Here is a 10,150-nt window from a genome sequence, read left to right on the forward strand (position 1 = left end):
ACGTTCACAATCGTTTAAAATCTCGGCTCGTCGAAACCAGACAAATTAGTTCGAGAAGTTAGAAGAAACCGAGCCAAGTCGACGAACGATAATTACAGGTATATAACATTGCCGTTGCTATAAAGAGAAACCGAAAACTTTTCGCCCACTTAAAATTATTAATAGTCACTCATCGCTAACAGAGCTCGGATATTTTTCAAGGCAGGCAAGGGTATTTATTATGATGAGCTATCAACTGTTAAAACGTGATGGGAACTTCCACGAGGAACTGCGAGATAGAAGTGGAAAGTGCAAGTCTTACTACTATCATTAATATCCAAGCAAGTAATGAAAGACGGGCAGGTTTCAGAAGGAGTTACGGATAACTATTGAAATGGTTTCCACCTAATCATTTCATTCACGTTACATGCAAAGCTAATTGGTCTAGATTGTACTTAAATCGTGCATAATTATTTCCAAATTTCTGGTTACGCAAGGAAAAGAGCAGCCAATAAATACAATTTAATACATTTTATGTATACATATTATTGTTATTACTATTATACATAGTTACTCTTATTACTATTATTATGTATATTATTAATACAAAAATCAATGGGAAAGCAGAGTAAATGGTAAAAACAGTGTTAGATCAATATCTACTTCCGCAACGTTGACAATCGTGATCTTACTCAGAATTCAAGTTTAAAAAAAAAAATGCAAAATACAGGGTGAAAGTCACTTTCTTAATTGCTCGCATACATATGCATTAGTTGATATAAATGTAAAAAAAACGTAGCGTGCCTAGGTTAGTGATAGGATTAGAGTCTGACATAGTATCTGTAGGAGACATTACATGTGATTTGGGGTGCATAGTTTCTTACGAAGGAGCCGAAAAAAAATTACGACATGATACAAAGTGAAATTAGGTTAGAACAATAATTTGGACTTTCAAAGGTGGGAGTCAATGTACTGTAATGGGTGGGTGGCCATGCTTGTAAATCGTTCTACCAAACCTGTGCGTAATGAGATGGATTCGCCTTTCTCTTCCACATGAAAAAAGAAGTCTTAAGAATGATTGCCAATTACATTTCCTGTCACGGGTCGCGATACACTTGACAAGAAATAAAAACCTCGACATTTGAAATGATAATTAAACAACTTTCATTTACAGGTTATTTTTTCGCCGTATTCTGAAATTCTTGTGCCGGTTTAAAAACAATAGAAATTATTCGTTAAAGACATAGAAAGATATGTACAATGAAATTCCAACTTTTTAAATGTCGTGAAACAAAGTATAATATTTATAACTATTATCAAAAATGAAATCATTCAACAAGTTGAGAATTAATGTACTTAATTGATCACTATAGAAGAGGTTAAGTTATGGCATTCCATCTCTATTATATATATTCATTTATTTACTATTAGTATAATAGTTAGGTACTGTTCCAACACAAAAATTTTCGTCTTTTTATTTATAACTAGACTGTGGATTTTATGCATTTAAAGCAGTGAACGAATTAAGAAGATTTAAGGACATCTGTGTATTTATTTCAGCTTAATAAGACGATTAAAAGAAGAAAGACATATCTATTTGGCTCCTGTTTCTTGCAATCAATGCAAACATTTTTTATTTTACATAAAGATCCGCAGTCTATTTATAACACTGTTCCCCAAAGGAGAGTAGGGTTTAGTCAATGAAACCGAAATTATAAAATCGAAATTTTTCACAATTTCTTGTTATTGTCTACTTCGAAAGACTCGTTTATTGTGAACATTTTGAAAAGTTTCAAGTGAATATTCGCGCAATTATAGGAGTTATAGGAATGACCATATCTTGTCACATTCTGTGGGAAAGTCATTTCGCAGTTCATCTCGAAATTGAAATAATGATGTATAGTGTATGGTATATTAAAAATTAAATTATAATATAACTCTGCAACAGATTTTACCGGAAGTGTCTCTATACCGTGCAACTCAGACATCAGTATCGAACCATTGCAAAATGATTTACAAATTTTTAACAAGCATTTAGGTGCCAACAGCAGGTGCATTTTGTACAAAGCAACTTTTTACTCTAGCTTCAATTAGATTAATATAAAACCAGAAGAAGAGATCAAATTTTAGTTAAAAATGTTAAAATACACTTTCACATTATAACAGTACGTTCCCTGTACCCGATAAAAATGTGCACCGTATGGAATAATTTTATTTATATACCTCGCTGTGTACTACATTAGAGCATATTTAATATGCATGATGCTAAGAAGCATTTATGAAAAATTGCTGATCCTTAAAAAATTCGAAAGTGCCCTTAACAAATTGATTACGCGAGGTTCCGGTAAACCGAATACTCTAGGCGCCGTCTTAGTTTGATTAATCGATGATAATACACTAATTATTATTATCGGTCACTCGAATGAAAAGTTAGTATACAGGGTGTCTCACGGCAAGTGGCCACGTAAAGATGTAGAGGGACCTTTATCATCATTTCCTATGTCACTGTGAAGTCACAATTTTGTATATTACAGTAAATCCTCTATAGTCGCAAAAAGGTCCTACACGATAAACGCAAAAAAACATCCCCTCCACTGTAGTAATCTGATCTCGGTTCGAAAGAGACGCGGAGAATCGGCCGCGCGCGGTCTCTCTTTAGGGTAGATTTATAGTGAAGCTGCGAGCATCGATGATAGCGGCGCGGTGAAAAGAAACCAACATTCGTGACAACATTTCGACACATACTAATGAAAAAGTACATATGTATTTTCTTTGTTTTTCTTTGTTTTTCACCGCACAGCTCACCTCGCTGCTCCACTATAAATCCGCCTTAGTGACGTTGTTACCTCCGTTATTAATATTATACCTATAATAATTGAAGCCCTTGGTGCAAAAACCAGGTTTCAGTCAAACTATATTTGTCGAAGTTCTACATATTTTTGTATACTGTTGATTGCTTTCGAAGTCTAGGCTTATCCAGTTTTTTCACTAAGGTCTTCAATTGTTCGTACATTAAGACTCATAAACTAACGCTATTCTAAGGGTAGATTTATAGTGGAGCTGCGAGCATCGATGATAGCGGCGCGGTGAAAAGAAACCAACTTTCGTGACAACATTTCGATACATACTAATGAAAAAGTACATATGTATTTTCTTTGTTTTTCTTTGTTTTTCACCGCACAGCTCACCTCGCTGCTCCACTATAAATCCACCCTTACACGCGCTGTCCTTCTCTACGTTCGGCTCGGTCTTTGAAGCTCAAGAAAATAGTGTCCGTCTACGAACTTTGCAAACGAACCTCCCCCGAGGCTTTTGCGACTATGGAGGATATACTGTAGTTTCATTTCTACCGATAGACGTGTAGAATGTTGCCTCTAGGCGTGCACGTGTGACTTACATTAGTAGTTGATTGCAAGCGATACTCGCAATTCGATCAAGGTAACATAGGGCATTTATTCAATTACAATCTTCGCGTCGGGAGCCGCTCTCTCTTCCGAATCGATCCTCGGCTCGATCTCGACGATCTATCGGTGCACACAAATGACCAATGCGTACGACGTACCTACTCGGTCGTGATTTCCTCGAGGCTGTTGTTAATTGGAAAAGAAACCGCGGGTCGTGAGCTTCTCCTATTTTCTCGTTTTCTTTTCACATGCTAATGACGCACAAAATCGATAAACCTACCGGAGCTAGTTCGTAATGAGCGATCAAAAGATACCAAGGCGTTATTTTCGTTTCCTAATGAAATGTCGATTTCATACATGGGCTCGATGTAGTGTGAACACTGGCTCCCATAGAGCTATCGATCCTCTTGTGCCGGAACGATGAATGTGCGGATTTTCACTTTTTTAACACTAACCGTACCGAGCATAAAATGTGACTAGCATGCGTTGTTTTATAGAAATTACAAGACTGAACTTATTTAGATTTCACGCAACTTCTAAAACAACATGTGCTTGAATAGGGAGATTTATTTGCTAATAATTCATTATGGAAGCATCTTTGTAATTTTCTTAAAAAGGAATAACCCTTTTAAAATTGCACCAAAGATTCGAGATTTTGTAGGTCCGTAAATGAGAAGGAACACCGTTCAAAAACATTGCAGTTACAGGTATACATGTATCTTAATCGGATTTACAAAGGCAGGTTTTGCATTTTCATTATAGACTTAGAAAAAAAAAGTTCGACATCATGATCTATACTTAATTTTTCACAGTTTCTATCGATAAAACAATTTTTGAAAAATTGTTTCACACATTATCTAGTAAACTAGTTCTTTTAACATCTCTAGTGTGCGAATACTTTTGTCCGCTACTACAGTTTAATTAACCCTTTGCACCCGGAGCTATTTTCACTCGAAAATTAAACATTTCTTCCGACCTAGAATTCGTGCCCCATGATTTAAAAAATTGTATGAATATGAAATTGGTATAACACCTCGTACAATACCTAAATATTTAATAATTGATTCGATACTGACATATTTAATATTGTAAACAATATTGTGAATAATGGTACAGCAATTTTTCTAAGGGTTAATATCGATGCTATGACACAATTAAGTGAAAGAGGTAGTCATTGGATGAAGGAAACAATTACATAAAATTAAAACGAACCCTTCGACGTACGTGTCTCTGAGTTATTGCGCGCATGCATAAAAACCAGGCTATTAACTTTTTAAATTTATCCACGAGAGAAATTTTACTTGATCAATATTTGTCCATGTCAGCATTTATTTTCTGACATTGAAGGAAGTTCCGCCATTATTCAAACTTACCATTACTTAAAAATCATGACAAAAACACCTTAGTGAAAGTGACATCGAAAATGTAAAATTTTCTCATGCAATTGTATATAATTTGCCTAACGTGTCTGACCATTGCTTGCTAATTCTCCTGGTATTCATCTCGATGGCGCACACAAAAAGACACTTTACGCTATTGCAAATCTTTCGAAATCAATAAATGAAGTAAATGTATTTTTTTTAAAATTGCAATTTTTCATGATTTTCAGCCTTTCTACCACTTTTGATCAATTATATAACTCGTAAACCAATTAACCAATTTCAATGGAATTTTCAGAGCGTATATAATTCACACGAGTTTACAAAACACATCTTTTAAATTTTCGTTATTGGCCCAGCTAAAAAGGTTGTAAAAATCAATTTTTACTATTGCTTTTCACAATTCCGCGACCAAATGCAACATATTTTTTAGACGTCATTTACTAAACTAATTCTTCTAGCCTTACAGAGAAATTGAAGTCGTTTGGTGTATACATATATTCATAAAAAAGTTATTCTGATTTAAAGTGTCTGTGATCAGTTATGCTCCTGTTTTACAATTATTGAAATAATTAAAATGATTTCATAAGAAATGATTGTATAGATATCTTTAGTAGAGCATGCATTGCAATATGTAGAAGCTACATAAAGTCAAAATAAAATCAATCTTGTCTATTTTTCTCTACTCTTCTTCATACACTTTTTTGTTCTTTTCCACTCTTCTTAATTTCCCGTTGCTGCTGAGACTACCGAATACGTCACATCTAAATTGCCACTCTCTACGTACATTGAATAGCATGGTCCATATTAGGGATGGGATCAAGTTCAACATGTACTAAAAGCAATAATGTTTCAATGATTCTATTTGAAAAGTATTCATTTTATACGAACTGATATCGAACCTCGGAATGAGTACTTACAAGATTCAAAAAGATACTTATAAATACTTCGATATTGAAAGGAATCGAATCTTTCACAAGTAGTACTCGAATCTTGGAAATCAGAACTGCATAGCAGGTTTTAAGCACTTTTTTTTTATTAAATTCGTAACTATTTAAGAATAATATTTCCGATAGATTACGAAATTATAGTTACACATGTTGAATTAAATTATGCATTAGAGGACAACGTAATTGATTTTAAAGGTAAAAAAAAATAATGATTAGAAAAATCAGAAAATTTCCGGTATGATCCGGTACTTGTAAAAGGTTCGAAACTGTCTGGCATAGGTTCGAGTATATTTAGGAGTGTTATTTCTGTTTTTCGAAGTACTTGTAGAGAGTTCGAAGTCAATCAAAGTTCGAACCTGTTTGCGAGGTACTTGATGCCATCCAGTGTTGAGGAAAGTTTATTTTAAATAATAAATAAACGTGTGATTTTAATTGCAAATAATAACTAAACTTTTTATCTAAATAAAAGTAATTTAAATAATTCCAGAAGTGATCTATTTATTATTTCGTATTTACAAACAAAAGATTATTTATAATTTGGATGGAGGATTTGTCAATACAAATAATAATTGAAATTGTATTTGTAAATAACAATTAACTTTATTATTTTAAATTCAAAAATAATTCATTTAGACTCGCTCAAATAATAAATAAATATTTTTGATTTTTATTTGAATATCCAAATAACAAATAACTTGTTATTTAAATTTTTATTTAAACAATTATTTATTTAAATAAAATTTATTGCCAACACTGATCCCATCCCTAGACCATATTATGGTAACCAAAGGACCACATTGGACTTGGATTTTTTTTTAGAAGTTAGAACAATTAGGTTGCTACGTGACATGAAAAAATTTTTGAGAAAATTCCAATTGGTTGGAATTACAGAGAAAATACTAAAAGTTTTTGATTGGCTGATGAGACTAGCCAATTACATGACACTTTTGACTGCACTGACCAATCCACGTGCCTCAAGTCCACTCCGCGTGGACTAGTCAGTGCTGCTAATGGAGGGGGAAGCTGTCGCGTAACGGAATTTGGCAATGTGACGGAATCTCCGTCAGGTTTGGTACTGAGTTTACCTGGTCATTGACCGTCAGGCCCGGGCTCCAGACCCCTTGAAAATGTATATTTATGACGTGCAGTTAACTGTTGAGGGCAACAGATGTTTTGAAGCGACTAATCTTGATGGACTACGGAAATTTGTTTCCTCAAAAACGATTGTACTAGCTTGCACGTCATAAATATACCAAACATCTGCATGCCTAGTGTTACCCAGGTGCTACCCGCCGTGTTTCGTAGAAATTGAGGAGTTTTATTTGAGCCATTGTGTCCACGGAAACAATTTGAAGAAGCGCGGTACAGAACAGTTTCTGTGATTAAAAAATCCAGCCAAGCAACATGAATAGTAAGAAAAATGGTTAAAGTTAAAATAAACATTTGATTGCTAGACCAGGAGACAACAGCGGCGGACGGTTAATTTTGGGGCCCTAGCCTAACACTGGAGGCCTACCCAATTAATCCAAATTCACTCAATTACCAAAAATTTTTGTATAATTTATTTTTTCTAAGGAGGGTTATATGCGTATATTAAATATAACTAGACTGTGAATTTTTATGCAAAACAAAAATGTTGAGCATTGATTGTGGGAAGCAGAAATCAAATATATAAAAATTGATTTCACCCCTTGATGACTCTGTTACATAAAAAACAACATTACAATGTAATTAAATTTCTCTATTACTGTTTTGTATATATGTCAACCAACCAATTTCTTCATAAATCCGCAGTCTAATTATAACTATTAGTATGTGATACTAATTAAATATACTATTAGTATATATTAGTATGTAAGTTAATTATAACGGAAATATATATTGATTAATAAATATTTAAAAGAAATATAAATGGTTTAACATTTTGGAAAAAATGAGAAGTTATTATAATTATATTTCTTGAATAGGAAAATTTATTTTCAACAAAATTGTTAACAATAATTTACCTTATTTTTTGGTATTAATGAATCTAGTAAATCTAGCAAAGATTTACTTACAAAAAAACGTTGCTGGAACAAATTGAATTAATGGACCACTCCTACTGTGTACACTTTCAATGAAAACTAGAGAAAGTAATGCCGATTCGTTTTTGCTATGATTTCCTATTTTCCTACATTTTAGACAAATGATATACGTATTTGGTGTTACGTGTAATGCTCGATTCCCGCTAATGATTTCCAACGAAAATTTTTTCGTAGTTGCATAAGTCTGCGTGAAAGACATGATAAGCACCGCGCACACACACAGGTTCGTAGCAACAACTAGACCTGTCAGGTTACATGTATCGAGCCATTTAATATAACGGCACAGGTGTATTTCGTGATATATTACCTGAGCACGATCTAGCGAATACGTTTGTATAAAACAGTATATCTTTACGAAATCAGAACCAATGAATCAGCGATAACGTTAACAACTGCGTGGTCAGTTTACATGCAGAACTATTTACGTTAATCTGGAATAGATTTACTGTGGATTATAGTAAATTATTTAGAATCGTGGTTATAATGAAAACGAATACTAGATCTTTGGTTATGTAATGACTAGATAGTAGTAGTATTTATTTATTTCGGCCTCGCGGCCAAGAAATTGGACTTGGTTTACAGTTCTCCTATGTCACCCATCCCTTCATCCATCCATCCATATCCTATGCCATACTCCATCCCTTGTTGCCTATAATGAATCTATCCTAATGTCTTACATCTAATATTGCCTCTCCCTCTCTCCTTCTGATTATTTCTATCCTTTTTTTCTCGATACTCTTGAGCCAGTCTACTATCTCTCCCACTCTTCTATCTTGTATTGGGTTGGCAAATAAGTTCGTTCGGTTTTTGTGATTTATTCCACTCTAAAAAACCGAACGAACTTATTTGCCAACCCAATACTATCTTTTCTATAGGGTAAAGTGCCCAAATATGGTACAGTCCCCTATTATGGCACTACCTTAAATCTTGTAAAGGGGAAGTCGCACTCCAGTGAGAAAATCCTCAAACAATAGTTTACCATGTTTACTCAACAGTGTGCAGTGCAATCGCACCATTTTATAGATTTTAGTATCGATCTTCCGCCAGTTGTGTCTCCACGTGTTGAATATTTTTGTGGTTAGATTTTCGATTGTATATTTTCCGAGGAAGGTAAGTGATTCGGAAATATTTGAACATATCTGTAGTTTCATTTTATTTGTAGTAATGTTTGCCAACTGTTGGTTTGGGCTGAAATTCATTATCTCTATGTCAGTAGCTAATATTATCAGTCCACGTGGAGTTCCCAATATGGCACTACCAAGAGTTCCCTAATTTGGGGATAGCCATTGACATTCTTGGTGTGGATGCCAAATATGGCACTAGCTGTCATATTAGGGACTCAAGGTGTACCATATTAAGAACTCCTTTCGCTGGAACCTGCAAAAATGACATACCACAAAAAAATATCTTCCCAAGCTGTATTAATTTTTTAACAAAGACCCCAGAATCTTATAAGGAGGAAATGCATCTACAACTGGTGATTTTTTGGTCGGAAAAGAGCATTTTAAAATAATCAAAAAATAACATCAACAACAAGTGGTTCATATTTGGGCACTTTACCCTACTTATATTTATTCTCTCTACACCTTCACAGTCTTCTGCCAGATGCTTTAGCTTCCCCAGGTGTCTCTCGCATATCATGCACATTCTCTCTTCCACTTTCCACCAACATTTATTCCGTTCTTCCATATTTTCACATCATGTAATGACTATGCACAGGGTGTCCCACGTAACACTTTTCACGATTTTTCAATTAAATGCTTGCGATAATCTGACAAAAAAATATTTTAAACAAAAGTCGATCAGTTTTCAATTGGTTATACATTGCAATAAAAAGAGTTCGAAAATTTTCTTTTTAATTATTGCCAAGGCCACCTCAATTTTTTTAATTGGATCTTCAAGGTCTTGATACGTGCTATAATACTGTTAAGTCAAAAATACCAAGTGCCATTTAAAAAATGAATGTGGCCCTGACAAGCCTAAAAAAAATTTCGAACTTTTTTTATTGCAATGTGTAGTCAATCGAAAACTGATCAACTTTTTTTGTTTTAAATATTTTTTGTCAGATTATCCAAGTACTTGAAAAATCGTGGAAAGTATTACGTGGGACACCCTGTATATACAGAGTGTTTGCGAAATCGTAATACAACCGGGCAGGGGGTGATTCTACATGCAAAAATAAGTCGAAAGAAGGAATAACATTTTTTCTTTTGGCAGCTCGCTTTCGATAAAATCGAGTTTAAAGATCCGCCAGGTTCACGTACTTTAGTATATGCACAAAATAGAATTGGTTGATCGTGGTCAGACACGTCAGACGATTCCTATTCAATAGCACGTGTATTCGCTGAATTTTC

At 34.1% G+C, this 10,150-nt stretch overlaps 2 protein-coding genes across 5 annotated transcripts in view; one reads left to right on the forward strand and one right to left on the reverse strand.

The window, feature by feature from the left end:
- LOC143206999 (uncharacterized) overlaps window positions 1-10,150 on the forward strand; it is a 121,165-nt gene that overhangs the window by 100,115 nt on the left and 10,900 nt on the right. The window lies entirely within an intron of this gene.
- Centrocortin (cerebellar degeneration-related protein 2-like) overlaps window positions 1-10,150 on the reverse strand; it is a 115,205-nt gene that overhangs the window by 95,497 nt on the left and 9,558 nt on the right. The window lies entirely within an intron of this gene.

The sequence above is a fragment of the Lasioglossum baleicum genome, chromosome 1 (assembly GCF_051020765.1).
Source record: "Lasioglossum baleicum chromosome 1, iyLasBale1, whole genome shotgun sequence".
Lineage (NCBI taxonomy): Eukaryota > Metazoa > Arthropoda > Insecta > Hymenoptera > Halictidae > Lasioglossum > Lasioglossum baleicum.